Genomic DNA, 17,635 nt, shown 5'->3' with positions numbered 1-17,635 from the left:
AATGTATTTAATAATGTAATATTATACTAAAAATATACTAATACATTTTAACATTAAAAGTTGAATATGTTAACATAAGTTAATGAGCCTAACATGAACTTAAATTGAATAATGGTATATTAATAAACGCATTATGCATTAACTTAACGTATAGAACCTTATTGCAAATATTTATTATATTAAATACATTATATTAAAGCACACTTAACATAAACTAATATATTTCAACATTAAAAGAAGAACAGGTTAACGTTAGTTAGTGAGCTAACATGAACAAAACTTGAATAGTAGTAAATATTCATAAATGTATTATGAACTAACTATTGTTATCAAATAAAACCTTACTGCAAAGTGTTACCGAAATTTCCATGACAATTCCAGGCCTTAAAACGCAATTTTAACATTCCCTGATATTTTGCATGACCATAGAAACCCTGCATATTAACACATTTTACCATAAAACTTCTCGAACCATTCTGACGCAATTTTAGCAAATATCCCCCGAGTTCAGTCTGTTTGTACACTCTCAGGCTCCCAATTAACTCTTTTACACAACTCATAATTAGTCAGGCATTATCACTCACTCAATCTCATCCTTATTTACATATCAGCCCATCTTGTAATTACGCAGACGCTCATCAATATTTCACGCGGCGTCTCTTTGTTTTAGCCAAATTGCGATTAATCCACTCGTCACCGTTCTGCCTCCGGAGTTGACTGTGGGTTGCTATGTTTTCGACACACGCAGGTTGGAAACCCAGAGAACACTCTTGTACACCATTTAATTAAAGATGGCATCAACATCAGATGGCAAGATGGCAAGAGACGTGCAAACACGTGTAGTTGATTTCGGAGCACGGAGTCGGGTTGAGTATGAAAGAGATGTTGACATGCGGTATTAAAACTCTTTTAAGGGTGACAGCGTCTTCTTTTGACGAACCTTCAGGCCTGTGTGACTCAAATGAGAGAGTTCAGACAAGCTGGAGTCTGTGTTGGTCTGCAGGAGCTTTTTTTAGTGAGTCTAGCAGGTTTGGAAGACCAGTGGCGTTGAACTTAAATTTCAGGTTTTTGTATGGCTTCAGAAGACTTGCAATATGACGCCCAGGTCACAAGGACTACTTTGATAACTCTTTTGGGTTCTTTTTTTAAGTTTGAAGTTTGAGACACTTCGAACTTTAATAATCTGTCTTTTGTGTAATCTCATGAATAACCCCTTCGAGATCTCTCCTCAATACAATGGCGCTCCTACACACTCAAGCACAACATGTACACACAAACGTGTCAGTCTGCACCTCTACTATTTATGCAACTCTAAAGCAGTGTGTGTTATGTTTCCAGAAAGCCTGGAAGTCATAATGTGGGAGTGATGAGTTGGTGGCAGCTGGCTTGTCAGCTGGGGGTTTCCAGTCAACCTGCATGGCGACACTTCCACCCCGTATAAACAATCGAAAATGTCAGTCAAGAGGTTCCACAACCAGTCAGCCCAGAGTGGGCACAGCATGACCAGAAGAGAGGAGAAATATGCCTGCTTTGATTTATGGAGCTCCTCTACCTTGGCAAAGCAAGACTCCAAAAGCAGCTTCCATTCACAAAGTGTGGGTGTTTGAATGCTGCTTCTGTGAACGGAGGCGTATTCAAAACGTGTGGGAATTTTACACCATGACAAGAGAGAAACAAACAAAACAGTTTTTTTTTTTTCGCTTGGCAAAAAACACACACAAAAAAAACAAATCATCCAATATGATTTACACTTATGCAACATTTTATTGGAAAGCAGTATCTACAAAATGGGAATGCATTCACTACAACCCTTAAGTGCGAAATTGACCCAATGACGATTCTTGTAGGTAGATTTATTTTTGTACTTTAGGCAGAAACTCACGTTCCATCCACTCCTATTTAAGCGCATCTGACTACGGGAGACTGGAAATGCAAGCTCATGCAGTTCATACTCTGCTGTGTCCTAGAGTTCAAGTTTGGCACAATCTGACCTGTGAATCCATGTGATGAGAGGACGCGTGACCAATAGCAGATCGAAACGTCACGCTGACCTCTCATATCTCAAAATTCACCCAAAGACAATGCAACCGTTTTTGCGTCTCGTAAATCAATTTGTGTTCGTTCTGCAAAAAAAATAAAAAAATTTAAAAAAAAATCACCGACCAATAAAATCCACATTTTTGTGCAATTAAAAAACGTTTTTGTGCAACTCGTGTCGCTGACACTAAACAATGCAGCCCCCAATGCACCCCCAGTGCAAAAATTCGCCCAAATTCACCATCATCTACCTCTCATCATTGAAAGTGTTGCATTTGTCAGAGGTCAACAACAGCTGGTCACAATGTAAATAACTTGAGTGTGGAATTTCATCTGTGACTCAAAACCAAAAAGTGCATCCCTACACCAAGTGCAAAAATTTGCACTATAACAATGCACACGCTTTTTTTGCAAACTTGTATGACGATTTACGTTTGTTCTGCAAAAAACCCGCCAACCAAAAAGACATCAACTTTTGGGCCTTGCATTCTTCAGAGGTTGACAAAACTGTCACACATTCACATCGTCAAGTGCGAAATTTCGTCTGCGACTCAAGTCGCTAAAACCAAATAATGCATCAATTCACACCAAGTGTGAACATTCTCCCTATGAAGAAGCAAATTAATACCATCAGCAATACACCTCACTTGGTTGCAACAACATGTTTTCAGAGCTGCTATAAATGAAGCCTCAAACGACACACTTCTGCGACGTTCGTTATCATTTAGTGCCTCAGCACTCAGAGAGTGGGAAATCCTGTGTAAGTAGGGTATGCATGTAGCTCTATGAAGGTTTGTAGACACATAGATGATCCAAACGAGCATTAAAACTGTATAAGAGTGAGTTAAACGCACATACAGTAGCTGCCAGCTGTTAGCATCTCGTTGCGAGAGAGTTGAGAGTATGGCATTTCAGATTCGACGGATGCCCACCCATGTGCTGTCTGATGACTCATACTCCTGACAGATTAATCACCTAACGCAAATAACCAGGTGGTGGAAAAAACAAATACATCTAAATTAGCGCTACACCTCCAAACCGAATGCTAAAGCACATTTTTCCTTTCTCGGCTTGTCCTCTTTATCTTAATTCATGCTTAGTCCCTTGTGTTCACCTGGCCAGCCCTCAAAGGCTGAGAAAAAGGCAGTATTTTCAACCGCACCAGCATGCAATATGCACAAGGACTATGCGTATGAATAATTGAGCTATGTGTGAGGCGAATGTTCCAGGCTATGAGCCGGGAACGATGCTAGATGTAGTGACTCTGAGCAAAGAAATCCAATGTATAGCATAGGTCCATTTTTGTGAGCTTGGCAAAAACACTTATGACCAATGAGATTTAAACTTTCGCAAGATGCTTTTGGCACGCAGTTGCTGCCATACTTGGAATGTGTTACATTCATCAAGTGCAAACGGTGTTTAAATAGTTGTTTTCTTATTTTAACAGTAAATGTAACAAAATTCTGAGGTTTATGCTTAAAAAAAATTGTGTGACCAATATGGTGTGAAAAACTTAATTTAAGATATATTATCTGAAAACAGATCGTATTATCATACAAAAGTTTTGCTTCTCAAGTAAATTAATCTTGTTTTATATTTAGATTTTTAGATAAGTTCACCAGAACCTAGACAAAAATACTGATTAAGAAAAGTTCTGTTTCATTTCTGTCTTGCCTCTTTCCACCCCCAGCCCTGTTCTTGCATGCTAATCTGCCGTGTACTTTCTTTTTATGGAGCGTTCCAGCAGTCAGATGTAATCAGGTCTGCTCTCTATGACTGGCTGAGTTCCTCATCCTGCACGTTTACATGCATTATTAATGCTAATATGTTGGATTTGGCACTAAAGAGGGGAGACAGAAAGAGAGCGAGAAACAGACAGAAAAACAAGGGCATATTCAACCCCGTGTAGAAGTGTTTGAAATGCTATCAACTAGGGGTATGACAAAAGCTACTTGCCCCACTAGCATCCACTAGCATCAAAGTCACAATATTCATTCTAAAACAAACAAAAATAAGAGTCGTTATTACTCATTATGTACAGCACTTGTCTGTAGAGTGACTGCAATGGCGGGTGCATGCTGCATTTATTGTGTTAGCATTAATGTGAGTGATGATTACTAAATCCGCATTGCTGTTTATACTCCAGGGAGAGAGCTACTGAGAGAAAGACAGACAGAGAGAGAGAGATAGCACCATGGGGTTTCTGTACAGAATGTCAAAAAACCTGTTTGGACAGGACTAGTTTTCACAGAGGAGGCTTGGTAAATTTGTGACTGTTTTTTGTGTTTTTTGCGCACAACCTTTGTAAAAAAATTACTGCATAAATTACCTACTGAATTGAGCTTTTTGGAGGACACTGGAGGAAATCAGAAAAATGCCTGTGATATATTTTGTTGATATTTTTTTTTTTAAATAAATCAATATATATATATACATTATATATATATACAGTATAAGTATGTATGTATATATGTATATATATATATATTGTACATATACATTTTATATATATATATATATATAAATTTTAAGTTGCGGTAATGATAATGACATTTCGGGAGTAGAATAAGTGTAACTGTCATTAAAATAATGTCACGGTGTAAAAAACACGCTTCATTGTCTTTCTAAAAAACATGCTTTCTTATTTCTTTTGATTTTGGAGTAAAATAAGACCAGGACATTTTCTTGACAATTCCCGTGAGAATCACCCACCTTCGTCGAATACCATAAATAAGGCAACATTTCTCGTAGTGCTGTCTGGTGCACCTTCACTACGGATAAAGACATTTTCTGGGTAAAATAACAGTCAGCAGTTCAAATAAAGCTAGTATTTCATCCATCCGAAATCCCAATTTTGTCCAAATCATTTGCATGATTTCCCGCTCAAGTTCAAGTCCTTGATCCAGAAATCAAAGCGAGAACAATCTAGACGCATGCTGCGCCAACAAAGAAATTAACTACTGTACAGACGTTTTGAGAAGAAACAGATGTAGCTTCATAATAACTGAGAGCAAGACAATGTGCATGTGATTATTAAGGCTGGGTAATCAGAGGAGGAAACCAGAAGCCAAATCTGAATCCCCAGTGACCCATTGCGAGGGAAATGGAAGGGAAAAACCATGGCGAACGTCCAATTACAACTCCGGAGTGACTATTTGCACCCAGGTGTAAATAGCACCTGCCTCACAGTGTGGCTATCTGTACCAATAGTCTAGAGGAAACAGAAATTTATGACAAACTGCATTGTAAGCGTCACTGCAGTGGCATGGGGCGTAACGGCGGTGCAAACGTTACATATTCAGGCAGGCGACCCAGGTTCGATTCCACTTTTGTCCAACTCATTTTCCCATTCTCTTAATATTTTACTTAATACTACTTACAATAATGAATAAAAATGAGTATAAATTTAGTTTTAATATAATTATATAGTAGTAACCATGTTTTTGTTGGAAACCATAGTTTTAGTGCAATTAACCATGGTGTTACTACAGTAATATGGTGTTAATACAGTGACCATGTTTACTTTTGTGGTTACTATGATTTTACTACAAAATACCATGGTGATATTATGGTGACTATATTAAAACCGTTGATCATTTTGTGAAGGTTGTACAAAGTAACAGTTATCTTTAACAACGGTCTCAAAGTGAATAACAGGTACAATAACGCCGCTACAATGTGGGTCTCCATCTTGATTGATTTGGGTTGAATGGATCACATGATTGCATCAAATGACAACAAATACCTCATCGTTTTCAGATATCGCCATCTTCCCCATCCACACTACAAAAGGATGACAGCGTTTTCACATTTATCCACTTGTGAATGTGGAAAAGCTCAGAACGAAAATGTATTAGTGTGGATGTGGCCTTAGGGCTAGAGATTGGTGTAGGGTATCTGTGGGACTCTAAATAAACACAATTAACATGCTGTAGTGATGCCCCTATACTGTATGTTAGTATTTAAATTGTGAGTGTTTAATAAAGGGTGCATATAGAAATCAAATCGCTGATAACGTTGAGATCAGGTGCGCTCACAAAGACACGGCACTACTACTACTACTACTACTACCACCATGTAACCTTTGGCTTAAAAAACAGAAATGTCGTAGACAGTGAATTAAATAAAGGGCATGCTAATAGCATTCATTTGAAAAAAAGGTTGCTTAATGTTCATTCCGCTTAGATGTTAGATTCGTAACCATTATATGAAGTAGCGGTCGACTGATATTGGTTTTTCAATGGTCGATGCCATTATCGATATCGAGATGGCAGGGTGGACAACGGCGAGATTCATATAAAATACATGGCTCTCAACAATACTTATACGTTTTTTTTCCCCAATGTTGGAATACCCAATTCCCACTACTTTAGTAGGTCCTTGTGGTGGCGCAGTTATTCACCTCAATCCGGGTGGCGGAGGACAAATCTCAGTTGCCTCCACTTCTGATATGGTCAGTCCGCGCATCTTATCACGTGGCTCGCTGTGCATGACACCGTGTGTGGAGGCTCATGCTAAACTCCGCAATCCACGCACAACTTACCACGCGCCCCATTGAGAGCAAGAACCACTAAATCACGACCACGAGGAGGTTACCCCATGTGATTCTACCCTCCCTAGCAACTGGGCCAATTTGGTTGCTTAGGAGACCTGGTTGGAGTCACTTAGCACACCCTAGATTCGAACTTGTGACTCCAGGGGTGGTAGTCAGTGTCAATACTCGCTAAACTATGCAATACTATGTTTTTGCATTGGTACAATGATTTTTTAAACACAGATTTGCTAGTTTCATGTCTTTCGTAGCACTCCGCATTCTCTTCTCACAAAGACATGGCGCAACAGCTTGCAGTATGAATGGTCCTGTCTTTATTCACAAGTTCGATGACGGTAATTCTGCTTCAACGTTAGATCCGTAACCACTGCGGAAAGTAGTGGATGACTAATATTGTTTTTTGGACGATGGGCGATAAATTAATGCTATTTATATCAATAACATGGCTCTCTAGAATACTTGATTCTGATTGGTTAATTGTGGTATAAATTGTTTTTATAAAATGTATTAACTGGATTGTTAGTTTCCCAAGAAACCAATTTTCTACATAGCTTTGCTACGCCTCGCGTATCACTTCGTACTTTCTTCTCATATAATAATAATAGAAGCATAATACATTGGTACAATGTATACATTTCCTAAATATATATTAAAAAAAATAAATAAACACTTGTTTTATGCAATGTTTACTCAAAATTCACAAGGGTGAACTAGTATTTCTGCTAATTAGCCAATTACTAGTTAATCACAACACAGGTTATGCCCCAAAAAGTTATTCCACCACAAAAAGCCCATTGGGCTGACAACTAAAAATGAATACAGGCTCTTGTCCAAGATTAATTTCATATTTTTCGTCCTGAGCAGGCAGTAAAATGGACTGTCTGGTATAAATATAAATATATTATATATGGTATAAAATAATTATGGTTTAAACCAGATTTAAGGAACAATGCCGTACCCATTTCTATTTTACAACCAAATGTAATATCCAATGAAGGGCCTGAGAAATGTTGACACCGCAGACGCCATACTAAAACAGGCCATTCTAAATGGCTCATGATTCTGTCCAATTATCAAGGACATTCACTCTTCTGCGGTCAAACACACTTGTGTCTGTCCACAGCAGTAAAGTGAGACAGCGAACACACACACACACACACACACACATCTGGCTTTCATGTCAGTGCCAGATTTGACTGTGTACTCCAGGTGGCTCGAGTTCATGTACATCTCTATGTGGCGTTCAAGCTGCCATTTTGAATATCATACTGCGAGGGATGGCCTTTCACTGGCCGCCTTCTAGAGGATTGTAAACTAGATGATTTTTGGCACTTTTACAATTCATCCACATCCTCTTCAGTTCTGACAAACAAGTTGACTTTATTATTGTTACTGTGAAAAATTCTTTGAACACGTTGATTCCTTGCACAATTTAAGGAGGGCCAGAAAGGGCCCTTTTCCCAAACGCCCACTTTTCATGTTATCAAAATCAAGCCCCGACCTACATTTTAGTGTTGTTGAATATAATGTTTAACTCTGAAAAAGTATTAATCTGATGGCACTTCCTGCCTTTTGATATTTACAAATTTAAATTTTATTAGACATTTAAAGGATAAATCTTACCAAAAAATGTCTGGGACATATTTCTGCCAAAATCAAATGAAACAATAAATAAAATGTAATCAGAATATTGCCTAAATAACAAAGTATGATTTACAATAATATAATCATAAATACAATTAATACCATTGAAATATCATTATTTGTGTGACATTTGTGTGATTATTTTCATAACAATTAAGCACACAAATTCTCATATCTGGATATCTAACTTTTACGTTTTTTGTAATTCCCATTATTCACAGTGGTGATTCTCATATCTTTACTAAAGTAAGTTTTTACTGTATTACAGCAATAATAATTATTTTAATACAACAATTTATCATTACAATCTGCATTAATTGAAGTACAACAAATACAGTTAACATTATTAATTTAATAGTTCTCATTACCGTAATATTTTTATTATATTCCATTTTAAATAACAGTAAAAGTTATAACAATACAATGCTTTTTATTTAAAATTGGCCTTTAAAGAGTTAATAGTATTTATGTTTTTTTTTTTTTTTGGCATAACAGAAAAAATTATTTGGGGAGAAAATGTGCTTAACTGTTATGAAAATAATGTCACAATCACCGAAATGTTTCTGTAATATGTTTACTGTATTAAAGTTTAAATAACTGTAAAAATTACTAAAAAAAATGTTTTTTATTTAAAATTGGGATTTTTTGTTTTTGCTGGTTTGTCCTGCGTTTAGTAATTTTTTTTTCCAACTGCTGAACATTCGGCAGCACATACCAGACAATCTTTTCCCAGTTTTGGACTGTTCAGACGTTTTGCTGGACATTTTAGTCGCTATGAGACGCAGGCGAGGGACACGAGCTGGCGCACTGGTCAAGCTCCGACAGCGCGGTTTTCGAACAGTGCTGCAGAGTATTCATCTAGCGAATCTCTGCTCTCTTCCTAACAAAACGGACAAACTACATCTCCTCACCCATACAAACAAGGACTTTTCAACCTCTGCTGCCTTGTGCTTCACAGAAACCTGGCTGAGTGAAGCCATTCCGGACAGCGCATTACATCTGCCGGGCTTTCTGCTGTTCAGAGCGGATCGCATTGCGGAGTTAACGGGGAAAATGAGAGGCGGTGGAACATGCTTTTACATCAATGAAAGTTGGTGTACAGATGTAACAACGTTAAAGAAGATGTGCTGTCCTAATTTGGAAGCACTCTTTATCAACTGTAAGCCTTTCTACTTGCCGTGGGAGTTTTCCTAGTTTATTCTGGTGAGTGTTTATATCCCACCACATGCGTGTGTGAACGCAGCGCTGCAACAGCTGGCTGATCAGATCACAGACATGGAACAACAATACCCGGACTCACTTATTATTATTCTGGGAGATTTTAATAAAGCCAACCTCACCCGTGAACTGCCAAAATACAGACAGCACATCACATGCCCCACCAGAGACAGAAATACATTGGATCATTGCTACACAACAATAAAGGATGCATATCGCTCTGTTCCTAGAGCAGCTTTGGGACCCTCTGATCACTGTCTGGTTCATCTTCTTCCAACCTACAGGCAGAAACTAAAATCAGCTAAACCTGTAGTAAAGACTGTAAAGGGATGGACCAGTGAAGCAGAGCTGGACCTACACGCCTGCTTTGACTGCACTGATTGGAGTGTTTTTGAGGCTGCAGCCACCAATCTGGAAGAGCTCAGATACTGTGACATCATATATTAGTTTCTGTGAGGATATGAGCATTCCTACTAGGACTTGTTTAACATACAACAATGACAAACTATGGTTTACAGCAAAACTCAGACAGCTTCATCAGGCCAAAGAGGATGCTTACAGAAGTGGGGATAAAATCTTGTACAATCAGGCCAGGAACACACTGAATAAGGAAATCAGAGTGGCTAAAAGAAGATACTCAAAGAAGCTGAAAAAACTAGTTTTCAGCTAATGACCCTGCATCAGTACGGAGAGGCCTGAAAGACTTTACTAACTTCAAGACACCATCCCCCAACACTGTAGCGAACCAACAACTGGATGACGACTTGAATGTGTTTTACTTTAGATTTGAAAGGCCCGGTCTCACACCCCACACCTGCTCTGACCTTCCCCATCTTCACACAGATCTTCAACAGATCACTGGACCAGTGTGAAGTTTCCTGCTGCTTCAAACGCTCCCCCATCATTCCTGTACCAAAGAAACCCAAAATCACAGGACTTAATGACTACAGACCCATCGCTCTGACGTTTGTGGTCATGAAGTCATTTGAGAGACTGGTGTTGGCCCATCTGAAGGACATCACTGGACCCTTTCTAGATCCCCTTCAATTTGCTTATCGAGCAAACAGGTCTGTGGATGATGCAGTCAACATGGGATTGAATCATATCCTGCAACATCTGGAAAGACCAGGGGCATATGCAAGGATCCTTTTTGTGGACTTCAGTTCGGCTTTCAACACCATTATTCCAGCTATTCTCTGGAATAAATTACACCAACTCTCTGTTCCCATGTCTATCTGTCAGTGGATTACCAGCTTTCTGACAGACAGGCAGCAGCTTGTGAGACGGGAAATTCTCTTCCAGCACATGTACAATCAGCATTGGTGCCCCCCAGGGATGTGTGATCTCCCCACTACTCTTTTCCCTCTACACCATTGACTGCACCACCAAGGACCCCTCTGTCAAGCTCCTGAAGTTTGCAGACAACACTACTGTCATCGGCCTCATCCAAGATGAACGGCTGGCTCACTGGTGCAGTCAAAACAACCTGGAGCTGAACATGCTCAAAACAGTGGAGATGATTGTGGACTTTAGGAGGAACACCCCAACATTGATCCCGCTCACCATTCTGAACAGCACTGTGGCAGCAGTGGAATCATTCAGGTTCCTGGGCACTACCATCTCGCAGGACCTGAAGTGGGAGAACCACATTGTACTTCCTTCCTGCCACAGGCGCTGCTGATACAGTTCTACTCAGCAGTCATTGAGTCTGTCCTCTGCACTTGAATAACTGTCCGGGTTGGTTCAGCTATGAAATCAGACATCAGAAGACTACAAAGGACAGTTTGGACTGCTGAGAGGATTACTTGCTGCCCCCTGCTCCCTCTTCAAGAACTGTACACTTCCAGATTGAGGAAAAGGGCTAGAAAAATCACTCTGGACCCCACTCACCCTGCCCACTACCTTTTTGAACTGTTGCCTTCTGGATGGCGCTTCAGAGCTCTGAGCACCCGAACTGTCAGGCACAGAAACAGTTTTTTCCCTCAGGCTATCCATCTAATGAACAGTTAAACTGCCCCACTGAGCAATAATAATAATAATATGTGCAATACACAGCTTAGTCTATTTATATTTATCCAACATACCCCACCTCTTCTGCCATGCATCAGCATATAACAGATTTGTATTTGTGTATATATAGTCTTATTGTGTATTTCTATAAATACTTATATTTTCTATTCACTTTTTAGTTTTATTAAATTTTTTTATTTTTATCTCGGTCTTGCTGTTGTATTGTTGTACACTGGAAGCTCCTGTCACCAAGACAAATTCCTTGTATGTGTAAGCATACTTGGCAATAAAGCTCATTCTGATCTGAAACTTCTGAATTTAAAGAGATTTTCTTCTTGTCCCGCCATAACAGAAATTATTATTTGGGAAGAAAACATGCTTAAATATTATGAAAATAATGTCACAATGCAAAAAAAAATTAATTGTCCTAAAAAAAGGCTTCATTTTCTTTAAGCAAACAAAAAGTTATTATTTCTTTCTTTTGTTTTTGGAGTGAAATATTACCTTAGACATGTTCTTGACAGGTTTCATGATATGCACACGAAAGCCTTACACTGCCAATGTTGAGCAATCACATTAATTTGCATGTATCTGCAGGACCAATATGTAAATAATGGTTGCCAGTTACTCTCCCTTTCCTCTAGTGCTGCAAACAGATGCATCACAATCACTGCATTATCAGCTGATTGCCTCTCATCACAAAGCACACAACTGCTATTGTCCTCATGTCTGCTACCACAGAGAGAAAGAGAGAGAGAGAGAGAGAGAGAGAGAGAGAGAGAGAGTGAGAGAGATAGCAGCATCTCCAACATCTTCTGTGACTGAAGCCCTCATTCCTTTGTGTTTGTTTACAATGGCAGCACGATGATCTACAGCTTTTCCCTGAGCTGCAGATATGCCGTGGAGCCAAGATGAAATGTTGATGAAAGATAGAGACTGCAGTCTCGCTGTCTCCACTTAAAGGAACAGTTCACTCAAAAATATTCTCCCATTATTTACTCACCTTCATGTTGCCCAAATTTTTTTTTCCAAGGAACAACAATTTTCACAAAGCTCTTTTATTTAAAACAACAGTTCATAGTGTCTATGTCTATTAGGCTCCAAAAAGCAGCCCATACAAAATTTTCACAGAAATGTAATTTTAGGGAGAACTATTCCTCTAGGCAGAGAAAGAGACGAAGAAAACAAGGCGGTCGACTTTGCCAAAAAAACATCTTTCTTCTGTATTCTCTCCAAACAAGTGTTACATAATTAATAATAGTCTTGTTTATAGAGTTTTTAGATGTGTGTGTGCATCGCATCAGAACACAGCAAGTGGTGCTTCACACTGGTACATCACTCCGAGAAAAACAGGTGGCATGTTTGACCTTTGCATCTTCGGAGAGATAAATCCAAAACTCTTTTCACTTGTGTGTGAGAGATCTCAAGAGACATTCTGCAATGCTTTCTAACTCAGCACTCCCAGTATCTCAAAACTAATGAACACAAAGCTGTGACTTTTAGTTCATGTCTGTAAACTTTGAGGCCAATATATATGCTAAATGTTGACAAAACTAACTTGATTTAATTTAAAATTACATTTTTCTTTCTATTTTGTGGTAAAAATATTGCATTGTCACCGAGTTAAGTGTGACACCTTTTGGCTCATCTGTGCCTTTCAGAAAGACAGGACACATCACGGACGTGTATCATTTAATTACAAATCCAGCCCCGATCTGGATTTGTCCTTCAAAGAGGCATGACGTCAAGCTTTGGACTTGTGCCAAGCCATCTACATGTGATTTCTGCCCTTTAAGACCCAACTGAGAGCTTTTCAAGGGCCACCCTAACGGTGGAGATACCAGAGCACATTCAGTTTCCGGCCCACAGTGAGGAATAAAATTACATTAAGCATAGGTGCCCAATGGCAACTGGAATACTTTGCTTTGCAAATAGCAGACATGGCATAGCTCAGCGTAGATCACGGTATAAAATCATTCAAATCAGGCTAAATAAATCGTTGTTTTCAAAGCAGGCAACCTATGATTCGGCAGCTGCTCCGAAAGATGGGACGGTTCCTTTCAAATATGGACAATTACGCTGCCACTCACTGTTATTGACAGAGGAGCTTGGGGGCGTCAGATGGGGATGGTTTGCATTAGTATTCTGGCGATGTGCATCTATTTACCGTGCGCTAGGTGTAACCAGACTGCCACAAGCAAGATGCTACTTCTCAACACCGCAGACAATATCCGGCTCTCACACTGAAACACTACAGGAAACATTCAATACCACCATCAACACAAGACAGGAGAAAATTGTGCTAAATTTTGTAGAAATGTGCAATATATTGAATATGCATACTGACTATCTGCCTATATATTGAATAACTATTGATATATTCGCAATGATTTTGCTTGTTATATAAAAGCAACAATTTGAATATCACTGAGCCCTATATCACAGCTCATTTAAAGTGTGTTCGAGTGTAACAGGCCTTAAGCACTGCCCCGCCAAATCCGCTCTGCGTTGAGAAGCAGTTGTGGGTTATTATTTGCACAAATGGCACCTGAACTTCATGAGTGGCACTTTTTAAGAGTAAGAGCTCTCTCCTCAAGGACAGCAGCGCCCCCCTCGTCCCATTAACTGAAATAACTTCATTGTGTTAATTAACAACCCCGGGGTCAATTTTTCACCTTGTTTATACACAAACCACTCAATAAGGTCTGCTCCGAATTTGCGATGAGCGACACGTTAATGGTCGCTGTGGCAACAAATGGGGAATTCAGCCTTCTTAGCCCATTTACTCACCATAATAAAACCATTCTGCTCAAGCACGCTGACTCTTCGCCACTGTAATTACATGCCAGAGCTGTGGTGAGTGGGAGCAAGAGTGTATAATCACATTCTGACCGAGACTGGAGCCTCGGGAGGGAGCACACAGAGAGGCAGATGTGAATGAGTGTGTAATTTTGCAAGCAATCTGCCAATTCTCAATACCAATTTTGACGCCAAAATTTGTAAAAAAATTTTACTCCAATAATTTAAGTCTTAAAGATAATTTAAGTCTTAAAGTAATTAATCAAGACCAGTAAACAGTCAGTAATAAGAACAAAGCAACAAATTACTATTAACAGAAATAGCAGTCAAACAGTGCACACATACCAAAATTAGTAAATAAAAAGTGAATCTGTCTACTCTCTTTTTCTTTTAGCATATAAACAAAATCAACCAGTGATTGTACTGCAATCGACTGGTGGATAGCGATTGATGAAATGGGCATCCCTGGCATAAAGCGTACTTTGAAAAGATAAAGTGTTCAACTGTGCACGAGACATACCAGCACACAGAAGGTGGAAGTTTTCGCTAGTCATAATTCCCAAGTCCCTGGGTTCATGCCTAGGCTGACTAGATGTGGTTCCACCCACTCAGCCTGCTGAACCGAGAGACAGGGAGGGAGAGTGAGACGTGTTGAAGACAGAAAACAGATGGCCAGGCTTGGGTTTGTGTCTCCTGCCTGTCACCTCCCTTAAGCCCGGCTCGGGAATAACAACTGGCCACATTTTATCGGCATTATAAAAACTGTTAGAAGGCAAACAGAGTTGCGCATTTCTGAGCCCGGGAGCTCTACCACAACCCCGCTTTCCCATGTTGCTAATCTTGCGGCTTTCGCTGACTAGGCTTTGGGGCAGCACAAGAGGGGAATTGTACATTGGGTGCAGGGGTCAGGGGTTAGGTGACCCCACACATATTCAAGCGGCAGCACTAGGAAAAAGGTGTAGGGGGGTAGATAGACTCAGCTTGGGCAAAACCGGGTTGATTCGCTTTCTGATGTCCCTTAGCAGCCCTTCAGGGAACAGAGGGTGTGCTGTCCACTTGTCAAAGTCCGACTAATAAATTGGAGTGGAAACACTAGGGTAATGTTTGAGTACGACCTCACAAACTAACCATGAAGGATGCACATTGTTCTCCAAGTTTGACACTGACAAAGCGGAGGGTTGAATTCAGAAATGTACATTTATGCATTTGGTAGATGCTTTTAACCAAAGCAACTTACAGTGTATTCAACATATAGACTTGAGTGAGCAAGCCAAAGGCGACTGCGGAAAGGAAAAATGGTCGATAAGATGTTTAAGTAGTGGACGGAGAAAATTATACTCAACTGGGGGAGTCCATCCTCTGACATTACAGTAAATGTAAATATGCAGAATATTATCTAGTTACATTATGTGTAATAATAGTTATGTTTTCATTCAATACAGGCACTCAATATTAATACAGGAATTCAAGTAATGCTTATACCAGTTTGCCACAAAATGTTCCCTTACTCTCAAACCTCTTGCCCAAAAAAAGTTCCTTTTTACCTCTTTGGGCAATTGAGAATCTGCAGGATGGGTCAAAGGTTAAAGTTCAAGCAGCTGGTAAAAGCTTTTTTAACCACACAGCATTCCTGCACAGCACTGGCTTGCTGAGAACAGACTGAGAAAAATATTGCAAGACCATCAGACCATCAGGAGGTCGCTCAATAGGTATAGGTCGCCTAGTCAATTAATGAAGTTGACTAGTTTAGCTAGATAAATCTGCTGAACTCCAACCAGCTTTTTTTAAACATAAGAATGTGTGAGGGCTTTCTTAAGACTGATTTGCCAAATAATCATTTGATCAGCCCACTTACTAGTTGATTTTGAAAATATGCTGTTTCCTACATCCCTATTATTCAACCAAACAGGGCTGATGCATTTAGCTGTTTACACACAATAATGAGCAACATCGAGTGCCGTGAATGACCCTTGAGGCACCCAAAACTCTTGCTCTTGTCAGGCAACTGGCGATAAGTCAGCGCTCCGCTGTGCAAGGTGTAGTCAGTGCGAACGTAAAGCGGCGCCTTTGCTTCTTTATCGCCAAAGAGATCTGACAGGCCCTTTAAGCAGCGAGACAGTACCTCGTGCTAGAGTTTGACTCAGTGGTGGCGCGTTTGCTGCCCCGCGGCCTCCGGCTTGTCTAGAGGGTTGCAAGCAGTCAAATAAATGACAAACGTCCACAGAACACACAGGTAAGGGAACGACAGCACAACACCGGGAGCACCAGTCTGTCCTTTGCCGTAACCTCCATCAACAATGCTCAATTGACTCTCAGTCATGGAACAACAGGCTGAAATAAAGAGAGAAAATGAGTTGAGTAAATCTTTCCTTGTTCTCCTACAAAAACAGAGAGAGACCTCATTCAGGTCAATCCAATCAATCGATCACTCTGATTGGTTGACGGGCAAAGGGAATTGACAGAGGGCCGTTTCCCCACAAGCGATTCAGGCTGATTATACAACAATCAATTTTTCATTACAGTAACAATCTGCACTGACCGAAAATGCTTGAAATAGTGGGAAGCTAGTTCAATACTTCAGGCCGTGCAACTTGTTAGTGATCCCGCTATTAGCTAATAAACACTGAAGTCTCTTTAAGCTCTGGTGAGATTGGCACAACAAATAGAGTCTAATTCTTATCTTAGATACAGCTACTTAGTTTTCCAACATAATATCAATACTTTAACAAGCTCTTTCTAGGCTGGGTTTGCTGGTTTAAGTTAGGTTAAGCTGGTCTAAGCTGGTCTCCCAGTCTGACCAGTTGGAAAGTGCCCAAAACCTGAAACTAAAAAATAAAATAAAAAAAACATCTTAACATCAAAACATCTAAAACCAGCCTAGACTATCTGATGGCCTTAGGTGGATTAAGCTAGTGTTAGCTGGCTTAATCTGGTCTCCCAGTTTTGATCATCTGAAAAGTGTCTCGACCCCTTTAAAACCCGACAAAAACATCTTAAACCAGCGTAGACTAGTTTGCTGGTCTAGGACAGTCTTAGCTGCTCTAAACTGGTCTCTCAGTCCAAACAGCTGAAAAGTGCCCCAAACCAAAGTCCTGAAGGAAAAAAAAAAAATCTTAAACCAGCCTAGAGTATTTCTGGCCTTTGGTTGATTAAGATAGTCTTAGCTGGTTTAAACTGGTCTACCAGTTTTTACCAGCTGAAAAATGCCCCAAATCCCTCTGAAACCTGACAAAAAAAAACAAACAAAAAAAAACATCTTAAACCAGCCTAGGCTGGCTTGCTGGTCTTAGTTGGTTTAAGATAGTCTGGCCAAGCTGGTTTCCAGTTGGTCTCCCAGCCTGAGCAGGTAAAAAAGGCACAAAACCCCTCTAAAAC

The 17,635-nt window shown here is 39.8% G+C and overlaps 1 protein-coding gene across 5 annotated transcripts in view; it reads right to left on the bottom strand.

Moving 5' to 3' along the window:
- LOC127438034 (receptor-type tyrosine-protein phosphatase S-like) overlaps positions 1 to 17,635 on the bottom strand; it is a 276,854-nt gene that overhangs the window by 155,103 nt on the left and 104,116 nt on the right. The window lies entirely within an intron of this gene.

This window comes from Myxocyprinus asiaticus, chromosome 49 (genome assembly GCF_019703515.2).
Source record: "Myxocyprinus asiaticus isolate MX2 ecotype Aquarium Trade chromosome 49, UBuf_Myxa_2, whole genome shotgun sequence".
Lineage (NCBI taxonomy): Eukaryota > Metazoa > Chordata > Actinopteri > Cypriniformes > Catostomidae > Myxocyprinus > Myxocyprinus asiaticus.
This window is presented reverse-complemented; position numbering and strand designations above follow the sequence as displayed.